Raw genomic sequence first — 18,105 nt, forward strand, 5'->3', positions numbered from 1 at the left:
AGTCTTAATCAAGTAATAGAAACGAGTTCAAGGCATGTGAAAGTTTTCGGGCATTTTTGTTCCTCATGAAGAGACCATATACTGTATATGGACGTAGTATCCGTGACGTCACCAATAGGTTTCTGAAGAGCGCAAAAGCATAGATATATACACTAGATGTCGCCTGGCCTATTGGACGGAATGCGTCAATAGCGCCGCCATCTTGCTACAGGGTAGCCCTTTGAAATGAATGCGGGACCAAGGTACAGTGGAGGACTGTGGCCATCCAAAGCCAGATACACATATATCTATGATCGGGAGTTTTCCTGGATGTTAGTGTGTAATTTTTTTTTCTAATTACGAAAAATTTTACATCACTTTTCTACATTGATGGATCAGTGACCGCACGGGCATTCCTGACAAAAAGGCTTGTGTTTGTGTATACAGAAACGTACTATTCACCCTCCCTGTTAAATTTAATCTAATCATGTCCTGAAACACAGCTCCTGTCCTGCTTTCACTCCTCATACTGACGGAGGGAGCGATTCGTTTGTGAATGAATCCCCCGAATGACTCTTTCGTTAGCCGACAATAATTAAGTTTCTGGCAGCGCAGCATCTCGTTGTCATATTTTTTTTTCATTGTTTGCTGATTTTATTCAACAAAACTTGCATAAGCCGAGTGTTTAATGTGATTAGCACAAAGGTTAAGAACATTCAAAAACAGAAAAAAACTTCATATTACCTATGAAATGTTCTGCCTTTGTGCTTTGTTTTCTTTGTTTGCTCGTTACTACACCCGTAGACAGCGCTAAAGTCCCGCATCTTCACGTAATAACACTGTCTTGACTAGTGCGGTTGAATGACATTTGTCCTGGGAGCACTGTACCAACGTGGCGGCGCTATTGACGCATGCTCAGGGTCCCTATGCGATATCTAGTGTATATATCTATGGCGCAAAAGAAGCCACAAGTAGGCGCGGCCAACCGTCGCCATTTTGTTCACGCGTCATCACCCACTGCGGGATAAACAAGGGCAAAGAGGCGGAGAGTGAGCGGAGCTGCTGGCATTTTGCTTGGACCTGGCAGACAGAAGGTGCGTTCGACTTCATGCAGCGCTGCGCAGATCGATTGAAATCTGTCTTAAAGCGGTGCATTCTAGGGATGGGAAGATTAATCGATATCGATACGCGGTCATGCGCGTGCACGATGCGAGTGCATCGGTTGAGCAGCAGAGGATGAATGAAATTTTGGAAGCAAATCGAGATGCATCGGTTTTTGCGAGATGCATCGGTTTTTCCAAGATACAGCTTATATTTTTAATATAGAATTTATTTTTTATTTATTAACAAGTGTTGTCAACCTGTTTTTGGCGCATATTTAATCGACCTACATAAAGTATGCCTAACGGATTTGCGGATGTGTACACTTACACTACAACTGTATCAGGTGTGCGGATGAAGCGAGTGGAGCGCCCTCAGAAAGCGCGAGAAGCAAAACAAACATTTTATTCCTCACTGAGTTTTAAATCTAAAGTATGGCAACATTATGGATTTAAGGATGGACGACATGACAGGACAGATGCAATCAGTGGCGCAAAAAGGTGGTATGCAGTATATGCAGTGCATAGGGGCGCCACACATGGGGGGGCGCCATTGTGCCAAAACTATTTTTGAAATTATCCATATTAAAAGTTTCAAATAATGTATATATTTTTTGTTTAAAAAAATGTATTTAGCATTTTATACGCGTATAATATTGTATTTTATTAAATTAAAAAATCATTTCACCCCTCCCCCCATTTTTATACCACATGTTATTATGAATTTATTATGTATCATATTGATTCATCAGGCCTTTTGGTAACTTCTTAGCTCAGAACTATTTTAATTTTAGCTACAAACAAAGTTATAACATTTCAACTAAATAGAACATTTCACACAGTGTTGTTTCTGTTTTTTTTACACTAAACATTTGACAGTCTTTTTTATTTCACTTTTAGCAGTTTCAGTCAATTGTTCTTGCAAAGACAGACCTTCTGCCTCAGTCTGAATGTGAGAAGTAATTGCAATGTTCTTTTGCCCTTTAGGACTCCCATGTCTATCATTTTGTTTTGACAAATGTACTACAAAAAGTCCAAAAGCAAGGCTAGTCAAGGTGCTATAATCATTTAGTAAGTGAAAATTAAATTAAGAAGACATTTGGGGTGGTATGAGATGCATTTCTTTGTGACTTAACATGCTTAATGTAATTATACCTTTTACTATACTTCAAACTATTTCAGTTGTGTTCAAAACTGCGAAACTGTTTTTTTAAGCATATTGATATCTTTATGAAAAAATATCTTTAATTTATTGATGGAAATATTTTCCACATTTTATCTCTTGCCTGTTATAAAATATAGTTGGATTGAAGGGGGGCGCGGAAAAGTTGAAGCCGCATTGCCATCAGCAAATGTGCAGTTGCGCCCCTGGATGCAATTTGCAAAAGTGTGCCGCGCATCTGTAAAATACACGGGCAGTCCGACTAATCTGAAATCTCACTTGAAGCGGCGCCACGGTGTTGTTGTGAAAGCTCCATCTTCCAGTGGACCTCTATTCTGCCGCCCTATGCGCGGATATAACTGAGGACAAGCGGGCGCTGATGGAGGTGTTGCGGACATAACTGAGGATGCGGGTGGTAAGGGGGGGTGTTGCGGACGCCGCCCTCTCTATACTGCCGCCCTAGGCGGCCGCCTAGGTCGCCTCTATGGACGTGCCGGCCCTGTTCATCTGCAAAGATATTCAGCCTAGTGTCGTGGAGAACGAAGGTTTTGAACACCTCCTTCTGTTAATTTTTATTTAATTATAATAATAATAATAATATTAATAATAATAATGATAAAAATAATGGGTGTCACGGTGGCACAGTGGGTAGTTTGACCACCTCACAGCAAGAAGATTGCTGGTTTGTTATATTTTTATTAGCCTGTTGTTTACAGTGACAGTGATGTTTGAAAGCAGCATAACACTGCTAGTTCACCACCTTAAGTTTTAAATATTCAGTGGCACAATATATCTTTGTAAAACTTGTTTTCATAGTTGAAAAGTTAAATCAAAATTCTTGTTGTGCAATGCTAAATTTATTTATGTTGAAAGAGTGCAAATATATACATACTTTTTAATATATATTGCTTATACATTCTGTTTATCTTGAAAATACTTAAATAATATGTGCTATATGTTCTAAAATGTCCCTCTACTGTAAACTGACACTCTGGCTCTGAGAGAAAAGCCAGGTTGTAAAAAAAGTCTTGGTTTTGCTTGGTTAATAAATAATCAAACTCATTCAATGGCACAGCATCCTCTTTCACATCATCTCATAAACTTGATCTAATTAGTTAGTGCTGAATTATCGCATTGTATCGTGATATGGGTGTAAATCGTATCGTGTTGCATCTCAATATGTCACAAATGTATCGCTAATATATCGGATCGGATTCTTTGTATTGAGATGCGTATCGGATCGGCATTATAGCTTAGATGCCCAACCCTAGTGCATTCTGGTTAGAAATCTTGTCCGGATTGATGCTGCGCCGACGCCACGTGACTGTCACATGTGGCATCAAAGTACCGCGACAGCGCTCCGAGATCAGACGGCAAACTCAGACCGTGCAGCTTCAGAAAAGCGACTGCAGGAGCTTTGATGACGACACCGATATTACACAATTGGCCGAGTTCACCACATGACAACAAACACGTGTATTTCGGGTTTATAATTGGACAAATTCCGATTCAAAAGTTTCAAAACAAACAATTCACTTTTCACACCCTCTCTATCCTGTACACATCTTGCTTATTAAAAGACTACAAATATTTTACTGCAGTATCATCTTTTGTTAAATAATCTGGTAATAAAGGTTAGCTTGTTTGCACAGGTTTATTTTTAACTTTTTTATACAGACTGTTTACTGCATTCATCTCCATGAACGATTTAAATGATATATTTTAGTGTATATTTTAGTGAATAACCTAAATAACTCTTACAGACTTGAAATAAGAAAATCATCATCATTGATCCTGCTCCCCTAAAGCTCTCTTAACAAATTAAGTTAAAGAACTATTTTATTAAATAATTATAAAATGGTTTTATTATTATAATATAAATATATATTTTATTTTCTGTCTAGCAGTTTAAAGGCTACCTGCTCTTTCTGGGAAAATTCTACATAGCTCACTTATTTTACCTTTTGTTCTTTTCAACACGATTTTTTTGGATTAAAATGCTTTTTTGAAAATTCATTCATTATCCAAAATAATCTCATTTATTAAGACCTAATCAAAACACCTTGTTTTGCTTTTTACATTGGAATTTTTTAAATCTATAAATGTACATATATGTAAACCCATTTTTAGCATATTCAAACAAGAAGTATTAGCCTAAAGGTTGATGTTTAACTCCTAGAATTTATGCTTATTGCTTTGTATTTAATAGACCTGTTCGTTTTTATGTTTATATTAACCTCTCATTTCCTCTTATTTCTCTCATGCATTTGTTATGTATTTTATTCATATTTCTCTCTTATTGTTTAAAAAGGAACTACAGTTTGTAGAAACTGTATTCTGTTTTATTTGTAAATGTTTTGTTCTTATAAATAAAAATAACAAAAACATATGATGACGCCATGTGATCGGTCATCATGACTGCAGCAACTTTGAGTCCCGAAGTGTCCAGCTGTCCGTCTTGACGGCTCCGTTTTCAACTCCGCCCCGCCTGCGCTCGGCTAATCTCGTTGATCACCGGCTGCAGCTGAGCTTCATGTCGAACGCACCTGTACTTTTCTTTGGGAGAAACGCCTAATACTTCATTACCTGCGACTCGTTTGTATTCTGACCACTTGTGCTTGGTTGTACACTATATCAATAAAGAGTTTAGACTTTTAAAAAAACTGCTGTAATACATTGAACCACTAAACATTGTTCTTATGACGTTTTTCAACAGGAGGAAAACACATACTTCCAAACACTTCAGATATAGTCTGTGTTAGTTAATGTAAGACTATTGATGAAATCCAGCATAACACTGTATGACAACGCTTCTAGAGCCTACAGCTCATCAATCTGACAGATTCTGGAGTGTATTACAGCTCTAAAGAACATTATAAATAATAAATGATCTTAAATAAAACAAATACATTTATTAGGTTAGTATACACGTATATAATTTCACTCACCAGGGAAACGGAGGCCACGTGAATGGTTTGTGAGCACAATAAAGTGCACTCAGCATGCCATATCATCTGATAATTGTAGGAAATAATCCCAAAAGGCAGTTGACTGTGTAAAGCAGGGGTCCCTGCAGGGTTTAGCTCCAACTTGCCTCAACACACCTGCCTGGATGTTTCAAGTATACCTAGTAAGACCTTGATTAGCCTGTTCAGGTGTGTTTGATTAGGGTTGGAGCTAAACTCTGCAGGGCACCGGCCCTCCAGGAACAAGTTTGGTGCGGCCCTTTTGGAACTGAGTTTGACACCTGACGTGGTATAAGGTTATTGATTATTAAAGCGATTGCTGAAAAATGACCAGGTTTTATGGCATAAATCAATGTGGTGTAAAATATTACACTAACAAATAATTATTTCAGTGTTTGATTTGATCAAAATTAAAAAGATAGAATTATTTTATGATATTTACAGCTTGCTTTTTATTTTATTTTTGTGTTATTGTACCATTCTAGGATGATGTTCTAGCAATGTTTTCTGGCAAAATAAATATGTTAAAAATGTTAAAATAAAATGTATAATATATAACGCAGATATTATTTAAAAGATATTTACTGCTATGTAGGTCTACAGTTATCATATTATCTATTTAAAAGTGCTACCAAAGACAATAACAGTAACACAATAACAGTTGAACAATTATTAATAAGTTCTGTAATGATTACAAATACGTTTTTTGGAGATCAAAATATCTGCATAGAATTTAAATATAAGCTCTCTTAGTTTAACGCAATAATAATTTGCTTGTGATGTGTATTTTTTCCCCCAGATTGTTATTACAATCCAAAAAGGTGCTCTCTGCCAACACTAATACAGTGCACCAAATGCTGCAGCTGTGAAACTGTGAAGGTCTGGAAGTGCAGGTCTAGCCGTCTGGTGCACTGTATTAGTGTTGGCAGAGACCACCAATGTGAAGATGCTGGACTCGCTGTGTACGGGTGTAGTAGCGAGCAAACAAAGAAAACAAAGCACAAAGGCAGAAAATAGGTAAGATTTTGTTTGTTACGTTTTTGTATGTTATAAACTTTTGTGCTCAACAGGTAACGTTATTGATGATAATACAGTCACTTACTGCACTGACCATAAGGCAAACTAGCACCAACTCGCACTAAATACTCTGAAAACCTATACACAGGTTTTATTACTATAAATGTATTTATTTTTTACATTTATCGTTTATATAAAGTATAGTTTATATAAAATTTAAAAGTATTATTATTGCACATTCGTCTTATTCTTCAGTAGATCTGTAAATGATGTATTTTATAAACTGATCGTTAATAAGAACTAAGCTATTAATAGCTAAATCTCCAAATGGAAAAGTCTCTTTTTATTTCATTTATGCATATGCAGTTAATGCAAGCCTGCTAACTAATAAAATTGTAGAATATGTAAACTTAGTTTATATTTATATTTAACTAAAAATAATTAAGGTCTGGGTGCTGGTCAGTCCATGTACGTTTAGTTAGTTTGTTTTCCTGTTTTAAACGGAATAAAAAGAAAAGGAAGAAAACAGCCACTTTCCCGTTTTTCTTGTGCTCATGAAAAAAAGAAAACAACAAGATTTGGGCTGGATTTTTGTCTTTTGGTTTAGGGTAGGAAAACAGATAAACGACTTTAAAATTCATTATACACATGTAGGCGGTGCTGGAAGAAACGCCCACTTTCCTCTGATTGGTCAACCAAATCTGAGCTTCTGATGTCGCCCTCAAAAAAAGAGCCCTGCACGCCGGCTTTTTATTATTATTATTTAATTATATATAAACTAAGTTTACATATTCTGTCATTTCAACCACACAGTTAGCAGACTTAAATTCATTGCGTATGTATAAATAAATAAAAAAGTAAATTGGCAGTATTATTAGACATTTGTCATTAAAATAAGTTCATAGTTCACTGTCAAACGTCTCGCTGCTGTGCACCTGATGCTGAGCAAAGATAGCCATTTCCGAGCAGCACCTGGTTTGCATGATTGTTTCAGAGCAAGGCCTTTATAGTAATAAAAAAATTATTATTATTATTATTATTATTAATATTTACTAGTGTTTTTTATAGTTTAGTTTTTTTTTAATTGTTGTTAGCAGAACCAAAATAAGAAAACATTGGGCCCTGGGGCGAGGCTATAACAAAGGGTACAATTTGTTTTTATTTAATTTCTTCCTATTTTAATTATATGTATGTGTGTGTGTGTGTGGCGCAGTAGGTAGTGCTGTCGCCTCTCAGCAAGAAGGTCGCTGAGTTGCTGGTTCGAACCTTGGCTCAGTTAGTGTTTTTGTGTGGAGTTTGCATGTTCTCCCTGCCTTCGCGTGGGTTTCCTCCGGGTGCTCCGGTTTCTCAGAGATGGGTTGAGGCTGGAAGGGCATCCTCTGTGTAAAAACTTGCTGGATAAGTTGGCGGTTCATTCCGCTGTGGCGACCCTGGATTAATAAAGAAACTAAGCTGACAAGAAAATGAGGATGGTATATATATATATATATATATATATATATATATATATATATATATATATATATATATATATATACATATATATATACAAGGCAGGCTATGCGAAATATTTTAAATAACGTTTAGCCGAAGTGCAATAGGCCTGTACAAGGTGAGCCGCAATGCCTATTTTTCAACAATTAATTCTGGATTAATGAACAATTTTTCAAATTAACTAATTAAACACATACTTATAGTTAATAAAACAAATAAGGGCTAGTAGTTCAGACTAAAAGATAAGCTCACTGTCTGTGCGTTAGGCTAATAATTTGACATTTGCTCTTCTTGAGAAAATTATATTATGTTACAGTACAACAGCGGGCCCTATTGGTTATTTCACATATAAATATTTTATAACAGGCTACTTTTCGGTGCGGCCAATTGTTCGCATTTTATTTTATGCATTTACTATTGTATGAAAAAATAAAGCACTCGATGCGCACAGAAATCAGCACAAATCTGCGTAAATTGTAGAAAATCCTTTAAACGACAGGACTTTAATCAAGACTTTTCCATTTGGACAATTACAGTTATTAATAGCTTAGTTCTTATAAATGATTAGTTTATAAAATACATAATTTACTATCTACTGAAGAATAAGATGAATGTGCAACGCATTATGATCTTTGCATGATCAGAGCGAAGCGTTTATATAAAGTTGCCTATATATTTTATATAAACTATAAAAATTTAAACTATTATACAGGCTGCAGGCTAAATAAAGGCACCCTGTCTGTCGTGGCGCATACCTCTAAAATAGTAATGGGAAGTTCAGATCATTTTACTGACTCGGATCTTTGAGTCTCGTTCATCGAGATGAATGAATCTTTTTTCGAGTCATTTCGTTCATTTGGTTCAATTTGCCAAAATATTATTAAAATGTTACGAATGGCCAGACACATCTACAACTAACCCAAAAGGTTGATCACATGACAAATAAGTCATAAACAGAATATAAGAAAGAGAAAATAATAATTCAATGTTTACCTGCTCTTTTGTCTATGAAGGTATTGTTGTCTCTTTGCTCAGCTCACCTCTTCATGTCTTCAAATGTCAGGGGTTCATTCACGTTACACTGACAGTCACATATAATCTTAATCAATGCACAGTCTAAGCCGATAGGAGCCATGACCGTTCGTTCATCACGTGACAGAATGACTCAAACCCGAGGACTCGAGAGATGAACGGTTCAATTCTTTTTCCGGCTCTAAACGCATATGATTTTCCCGTGATGAACGATCTTACAACTATCGAATGTTTTATTAAGTTAAAAGTCCTTCTTTTGTAACACATAGAATATGTTTAATACCTGTACAAGTCTTATTTAAACTGTCAAAGGAAAACCAAATGACTGAAATTCACCAAAACAATACACTCGCAGAAACAAAGGTCCTTAGTGGTACCTCAAAGGTACATATCTATACCCAAATGCACATGAAATGTACCTTTGAGGTACTAATATGGACTCTACAGGTACAAATATGCACCTTTTGAAAAGGTACTGCCCCAGTGACAACTATCGTACCTTTATTTCTGAGAGTGTACAAATTTATGTAAAACAATAGCTATAATTAAATATAATAATTAAACAATTAATGTAACAAAAATAATTAAAACTTTAAGGAACAGATGAATATACTGCAACAAGACATGAAATGATAAAGGCCAAGTGATGAGAGAGGAGAGTGGTGTGGAAACAAATAAGGGCAGCAGCACTCCTAATGATCCTGCAACTATGACAAGCAAAAATAGTCACTGGAGATCACTCCTTCAGCCAGTCACCTGGACTACATATCCCATCATGCCCTGCCCCCGTGTAGATTAACTTCACTGATAACCTGGACTATACAGTTGAGGTCTGAATTATTAGCCGCCGTTTATTGTTTCCCCCAATTTCTGTTTAACAGAGACATTTTTTTCACACATTTCTAAACATAATAGTTTTAATAACTGATTTATTTTATCTTTGTCATGATGACTGCAAATAATATTTGACTTGATATTTTTCAAGACACTTCTACACAGCTTAGAGTGACATTTAAAGGCTTAACTAGGTTAATTAGGTTAACTAGGCAGGTTAGGGTACATAGGCTAGTTATTGTATAATGATAGTTTGTTCTTTAGACTATCGAGAAAATATATAGCTTAAAGGGCTTAATAATGTTGACCCTAAAATGGTGTTTAAATTAATAACTGCTTTTATTTTAGCTGAATTTAAACAAATAAGACTTTCTCCAGAAGAAAAAATATTATCAGACATACTGTGGAAATTTCCTTGCTCTGTTAAACATCATCTGGCAAGTGTAACCCCGCCGGTCCTACTACACCCAACCCGCTCTGGGCTGGTATCGAATCGGTGACTTTTCGCATGGGAGTCGGTTGCTCTACCAAGGAGGCTAAAGACCATGGCCTTTAGCGTCAGTCGCTAGATCACCTATAGAGGTCAGAGGAGTGAGGTTTACCTTGCATCACACTTACTAGCTGGCCTCCATTACACTTACCCCCTAAACCTCACTCCCATCCGGGTCACGGCACCAATGTAACACCCCATTCACACGGGGCTTCAGCGTCAACACTTCCCATTTACTCTGAATGGGTGGCCTCAGGCATTGCTGACCTGCATTGTGAATCCATCAGTGCCGCTTCAGAGGCGTTGCTCGCTGCAGAAGTTGGGACTAGCTCAACTTTACAAGCGCCGACGGAAGCGTCAGCCAATCAGATCGCTGTATGCAAATACACCAGCTAGACAGTGGTCTATTGCTGACTGAATTTCATTGGCTGACGCTTCTATGACGATCACTTCAGCCCCAACTTCAGACACTCCTTCAGTCCAACGTTGACGCTGAAGCCCTGCGTGAATGGGGCGTAAAAATGCCAGTCTTACGCCGCCCAACCCACTCAGAGCTGGTATCGAGCCAGCGACCTTCCGCATGGGAGTCGGTTGCTCTACCAAGGAGGCTTAAGAGGAGGCCTCTGTTACACTAGCATCAAAAAAAAGAAAATACATTTCAAAGAAGGCTAATAATTCTGACTTCAACTATAAATACTTCGCACTCACCCATTGTTGAGTCTTGTTTAACTGTTGATGCACCACACCAAAGGTTTCCTTGTTTCTGCCTGTTCTTTGACCCTTGGACTGTTTATCTAGTTTTTTGATTCTTTGCTGCATGTCTCGACCCATCACCTGTTTCTTGGTTTCCTCTGTGGACTGCCTTTGATGTCAAGTCCATTGGCTGTTTTGACTATTCTACTAATGAACCTGCATTTGGATCTAACACCTGTCGTCATGTCTTTTCTTACTCAACAACTTTCTTACTTTTCTTATCTGCCTTCAGTTTTCAAGGGTTTTCTGCAATCAACCATGGACATGAGATGTTTGATATCCTCTTCTTTTATGCACATTAGGTCATCAATCTCCTTTACTCCCGTTCAGGACAAATTTTCAAATCATGCTATCCAGATAGAGAAGGGTGCATTTTAATGTCTACTCCATCACTTTTCACCTAGACAGAGAGAATGATGAAGCACAGCAAGATCAAAAATATCAAAAAACAAAAATATTAAATACTGATGATTTACCGTAGTGATTACTTGTTCGTGATTATCAATTGTTTATTGAGATAATAGCACATTCTTGACACTTCTGTGATTTTTGTTATCATGCAAACAGATACATTTTACAGGGGACAAATCATAAAATACAAAAACAATGTAACAAACATGAAACAAATCATAAAAAACTATGTAAAAATCACAAGATCTGTGTGTAATGGTGACTAGATAACTGCTAGAGTAAAAGAAAGTATATAAGTATATAAATTTACTGTAAAGTACTACATAGCAATATGACTTGGATAATATTTTTAAGCAAAATATATGATTGTCAAAGTGCAGATTTTTGATTGAATTTATTTAATTCGTGAGTATCCCAAGAAACAATTTCTCCCAATGCCGTATTTCTAGACCAATTTGGAGAATGACGCCAGGTTATTATTATGAAAGTATGCTGAAGTTGTGTGATGTACTTTCCTGCCCATGTGTACAAATTGAGTGTTTTTTTTAATTTATTTATTTTTGATAGCAATAAAATCTGAGATATTCTAAATCTGGGTATATTTAGATGGTGCAAGAGAGGAGTGAAGGGGTAAAGTGATAAGTTTCCAGAAGCAATAACACTGAAGTGAAATACAGATACAAAAAACAGTGTGTTAAACACTCAAGTAAATACAGTGGGTATGGAAAGTATTCAGACCCCCTTAAATCTGTCATTCTATTATATTGCAGCCATTTGCTAAAATCATTTAAATAAAAAAATGATCTCTTTAATGTACACAACACCCCATATTGACCGAAAAACACAATTTTAGAATTTTTTGTCGATTTATTAAAAAGAAAAACTGAAATATCACATGGTCCTAAGTATTCAGACCCTTTGCTGTTATATATTTAACTCAGGTGCTGACTACCTATTTGTTGCAATATTAAACTAAATGAATTTATTTAGCAACTCCACTCGCTGACTTCTTCTTTACTATAGTTTCGTCACTTGTCACCACCTAGTGTTAAAAATAATAGTACATGGGAGAGCACGTCAAGTATAAAAGCCTTCACATTTCTCGGCTATGCGCATGCAGCAAAGGCTCGTGCAGTGGACCCAGGCAAAAGTATAAATCAGCCTTTAAACCTCTACAGATGATCCAGAACTCTGCAGCTCATCTGGTCTACAATGAGCCCAAGAGAGCTCATTTAACACCTCTCTTTATCTCTTTGCATTGATTACCAGTGGAAGCTAGGATGAAGTTCAAATCATTGATGCTTGCTTACAAAACAGCTACTGGCACAGCACCCTCTTACCTCCACCTACTTCTGAAGGTCTACATCCACAGTGTCTTTGTCAGCGATTGCATACCGCCTTGTGGTAACATTGCAGAGAGTCACTTTCCAAAACCTTTTCATTCAGTGTGGAACGATCTTCCCATTCCCAAACGGACTGCTAATTCACTTGTATCATTCAAATGACAACTAAAAACCCATCTTTTCTGAGATGGCCTGTACCCCGGTGAACAAAACCAAGACCTCCTCTTCTCTCCCAAACCTCACCACATGCCAGCCCCAAAATTTTATTAATTCTGAGTGTACCTCACACAGCACCCTCTTAGGTCTACATCCACTGTGTCTATGTCAGCGAGTGAGTACCGCCTTGTGGTACTATTGCAGAAAGTCACTTTCCAGAACCTTTTCATTCAGTGTTCCATGCTGGTGGAATGACCTTCCCATTCCCACACGGACTGCTAATTCACTGGTATCATTCAAATGCGAACTAAAGAACCATCTTTTCTGAGATCGCCTGAACCCTGTTGAACAAAACCAGGACTCTCTCCTCTCTCCCCCACCTCACCACATGCCAACCCCAAAATTGTATTAATTCTGAGTGTGCCTCACACAGCTGAGTGGGCTTGACAAATCACCTGTAGAAAACTCTATCATCTCTGACACTTTAACTGACACTTACACCAGTTTAATAAACTATTGTACATATATGTAGTGTGCTTTACCGGCAGCTAGCTCTCTGCAACTGTCACATGGTCGCCCACTAAGCAGGGCTGCGCCCGGTCAGTACCTGGATGGGAGACCACATGGGAAAGCTGGGTTGCTGCTGGAGGTGGTGTTGGAGAGGCCAGCAGGGGGCGCTCAACCTGCAGTCTGTGTGGGTCCTAATGCCCCAGTATAGTGATGGGGACTCTATACTGCTCAGTGAGCGCCGTCTTTCGGATGAGACGTTAAACCGAGGTCCCGACTCTCTGTGGTCGTAAAAAATCCCAGGATGTCCTTCGAAAAGAGTAGGGGTTTAACCCCGGCATCCTGGCCAAATCTGCCCACTGGCCTCTGTCTATCATGGCCTCCTAACCCTCCCCATATCATAGTTGGCTACATCACCCTGTCTCCTCTCCACCAATCAGCTGGTGTGTGGTGTGCGGTCTGGCGCAAAATGGCTGCGGTCACGTCATCCAGGTGGATGCTGCACACTGGTGGTGAATGAGGAGATCCCCCCTCCATTGTGTAAAGCGCTTTGAGTGCCCAGAAAAGCGCTATATAAATGTAAGGTATTATTATTATTATTATTATTATTATTATTACACAGGAGTGGGCTTGACAAACCACCTGTAGAAACACTCTTCTTGTAAAATAAAAATAAAAAAACACTCCGCCCTCTTACTCTAGCACTTAAATCTGAGCACTAACTGTTCCTTTGTATCATTAGCACTTCTTGAGTGTATTGCCTCTTCTTGTTGAATCACTGAATCCCTCCTCAATTATAAGTCACTTTGGACAAAAGCGTCTGCTAAATATAAATGAGATTTCTATGTTGGTCATAGTAAAAATAAAATGCCATTAGATATCCTGCTGAAAAATCCAGCCTAAACCAGCCTAGGCTGGTTGGCTGGTTTTAGCTGGTCGACCAGGCTGGTTTTAGAGGGGTTTTGGCCACTTCCAGGCTGGTTTCCAGCCTGGTCTTAGCTGGTTAGGCTGGGAGATGACCAGCTAAAACTAGCTTGACCAGCCTAGCCAAGCTGGGAGTCCAGCCAAAACCAGCTATATCCAGCTTAAACCAGGCTGGTCAAGCTGGTTTTAGCTGGATTTGGCTGGTCATTTTCCAGCCTGACCAGCTAAGACCAGGCTGGAAATAGCTGGAAACCAGCCTGGAAATGGCCAAAACCCCTCTAAAATCAGCCTGGTCGACCAGCTAAAACCAGCCAACCAGCCTAGGCTGGTTTAAGCTGGATTTTTCAGCAGGGAAGACCTTAAACTCTTGCTTGTTAACATTAGTTAGTAAAAATAGTAAAATAACAATATAATATAAATATAACTCAGAAGACAGAAGTTCAGCTGGAGGATTAAGGTGATGAAGAGAGGAGACTCCAGAACATCTCACTGCTACTGACTGATCCTGTAGAGCAGGGGTCACCAAACTTGTTCCTGGAGGGCAGATTTGAGCTCCAACCCTAATCAAACACACCTGAACAAGCTAATCAATGTCTAAGTAGGTAGACTTGAAACATCCAGGCAGGCGTGTTGAGGCAAGTTGGAGCTAAACCTTGCAGGGACAGTGGCCCACCAGGACCGAGATTTGTGACCCCTGCTGTAGAGGATTATGAGTAAATCTTGCCTCTGTCTTCAGCACAGTTTCACTGATGATCCAGGATAAAGCCAAAACCCAGCATAGAGCGGCTCAGTGAATGTGGTCTGGACTGAGTGGATGAGGCTCAATGTGTCTTTATAGATGTTGTAGAAGGTCAGAGTTCCTGCACTGTGATCCACAAACACTCCTATTTTACTGCTGATCTGCCTAACTGAGAGATCAGTTTCTTGGTTATTGTGTATGAATGAGAATCTGGAGTAAGAGCAGAACAAACTCCAGGACTGATCGTTATATCCAAACAAACACTCTTCACCACCTCCCTTCCTCCTGATGTTCTTATATGATACTGATATACACACACCATCATTTCCACTCCAGTCAATCTCCCAGTAACTGCATCCACACACACTCTCACTGCACAACACCTGGGGATCATCATCAAATCTGTCTGGATGATCACGATACGGTTGTTTCTTTCTCACACCTTTCACCTTTCTGTTCTTCTCAGACAGAGTAAGTTCGGCGTTTGTAGTGTTTGGATCCAGTGTGAGAAAACAGGCATCTGAACACAAGAAGAGACACATCTATAATACAACAACATTCACCAAAGCTTTGCGTGAGAGAAAAAGACAGCAAGAGAGTCTTTGTATGTGTGTGTATAAGTACATTTTCGTGGTCCTGCTGTAATCCTCTTCTTTTCTCCATGATCCACACTGTAAACACACACAATTTCACATTCAGTCAGTAAACAAAAATTAAACAAGATGTATATTCTGTATGTGCTAACTCCATAGCCCTTATAAAATTTTTGTAAACACATTTTTGTTTCTCATTTATTTCATCCACTATTCGTGGGGGCAGCACTTTGAGGAGAGAACATCGGACTTCCTTCTCCCCAGACACTTCCTCCAGCTTCTCTGGAGAGACCCTGAAGTGTTCCCAGGCCAGCCAAGAGACAAAAGCCTTGTTTACACTAATGCGTTTTAGTTTGAAAACGCATACGTCCACACTACGCCGGAGTTTTCGGGCGTCGAAAATGGAGCGTTTTGGAAACGCTGGAGAGGTCGTTTTCATTCTAAAACGCTGCTGCTCCGTCTCAGTGTGGATGGGGGAAAACGGAGACATCTGAAAACTGAGGCAGTTCTGCTGACATTCGCTACCTGATTGGGGCTTTTGTGTCATTGCGTATCCTTCCCTTATTCGTCAATCCCCTATTCCATGACTATAACACATGGCTTTAACGCTACCGGAAGACAGCAGACCAGCCTTCACTGTAAACAACAACATGGACACAGAAATGTGAGTGTTGTTTGCACTGTTGTCTGTTTTAGGCGGCATTGTGCTGTTATTCATTTGTTACGTTTAGTAACAACTCGACTTCGTCGCCTGTCCACAAAAATACCTCTCTTGCTTTCTTTGCCTTCGCGTTCATTGATCAACCGGCGTTTGCTGACTAACAATAACCAAATGCCGAGCCAGACACGTGCTTCATGTTTATACTGGAACGTGCATGGCCAGAGTGCACGAATGGTCACGTAATATACGTTTTTGGTGGCGTAGTGAGGACGGAGATAGGTTCAGAAATGCTAGTGTGGACGCGGATTGTTTTTGATCTAAAAGACCGTTTTAAAACTAAAACGCACTAGTGTAAACGGGGCCATAGTTCCTCCAGCATGCCCTGGGTCTTCCCTGAGGCCTCCTCCCGGTGGGACATGCCTGGAACACCTCCCTAGGTAGGCATCCAAAACAGATGCCTGAGCCCCCTCACCTGACTTTTCTCAAATGTGGAGTAGCAGTGGCTCTACTCCAAGCTGCTCTCGGGTAATAGAGCTCCTCACCCTATCTATAAGGGTGCCCCCTGCCACCATGTGAAGAAAGGAAACTGATTTCGGCCCCTTATATCCGAGATCTTGTCCTTTCAGTCATGAACAAAATCATGATCCATCGTTGAGAGTCCTCGGTGCAGGTGGTGTGCTTGCAAGAGGATGGTCCCATGTCGCTCATTTAGGGGGCTGAGCCCGGCCGGGTTCCGTGGGATAACCCGACCACCAGGCACTCGCAAACTAGCCCCGACCTCAGGCCTGGCTCACTGTTTTTGCGCTCATAAGGGGTTTTTGAACCACACTTTTTTTGAATCACCTGAGACCTTTTTCCCTTGGGAGACCCTATTAGGGGCATTAGCCCCTGACAACATAGCTCTTAGGACCACTTAAGCACTCAAACCCCTCCACCACGATAAGGTGGCGGTTCAAGGAAGAGATTTTTTAATTGTTTTTTAAAGCCATTCATTGTAAAAGAGCAGTAACGCTCCACATACTTGAGTTTGTTCAGTGTGCAGTTTGGATCTTTCAGTTTTTCAGAGAGCAGCTTGACTCCTGAATCTCCTGGATGATTGTAGCTCAGATCCAGCTCTCTCAGGTGTGAGGGGTTTGAACTCAGAGCTGAAGACAGAAAACCACAGCCTTCCTCTGTCACCATACAGCCAGACAACCTGCAAACACAGCAATAGTCCATATAACATTGTTTGACAATCACACATCTCTTTCTGTTAGAAATGGAAAACAATTTACCTCAGTACTTCCAGTTTACAGTTTTGACTCTTCAGTCCATCAGAGAGAAGTTTCACTCCTGAATCCTGCAGGTCATTGTTACTCAGGTCCAGCTCTCTCAGGACACAGTTTGGCGATTGTAGGACTGAAGACAAACTGTCACAAGACTGAGCAGTGAGATTACAGCCCTGTAGTCTGTGTAGAAGACAAAAACACAGAGTGGTAGCAATGTTTATTTAATCAGAGAAGGGGTTACCAACCCTAAAAACAAAGTAAATACTATTTAAGAAAGACTGGGTGAAGCAGAAGGCCCCAATTTCCAAAATGCAAGACACCACCTCAGCATTAGTAAGTAACAGTGAACAGCATAAAAAGTGACTTGAGGATCTAGAAAATAGAAGCCAACGCAACAATGTGACGCTTATTGGCTTAAGATAGGGTCTGGAAGAAATTGGAATGATTCGTTCAGTACAAATTATACCGTACAGAGTTTATAGGATGGGCATTGCTGCAAATAATTTATTTAAAAAATGTAATGAAGGGCATTTATTTACACCTGATCTTGGAATGTTCATTTGTTTTTAACCATTCTGGTTTTAAATGTTGAAAAAAATTGAGGAATACATAGGGTGTGATTTACCTGTAGAACCATGACTATGCCTTCTTGGTGACAAATGAGTGACACCTAATA

The 18,105-nt window shown here is 39.2% G+C and overlaps 1 protein-coding gene across 1 annotated transcript in view; it reads left to right on the plus strand.

The window, feature by feature from the left end:
• Positions 1-18,105, plus strand: part of zgc:165515 — a 116,112-nt gene that overhangs the window by 41,542 nt on the left and 56,465 nt on the right. The window lies entirely within an intron of this gene.

The sequence above is a fragment of the Danio rerio genome, chromosome 4 (assembly GCF_052040795.2).
Source record: "Danio rerio strain M-AB ecotype USA chromosome 4, GRCz13ab, whole genome shotgun sequence".
Classification (NCBI taxonomy): Eukaryota; Metazoa; Chordata; class Actinopteri; order Cypriniformes; family Danionidae; genus Danio; species Danio rerio.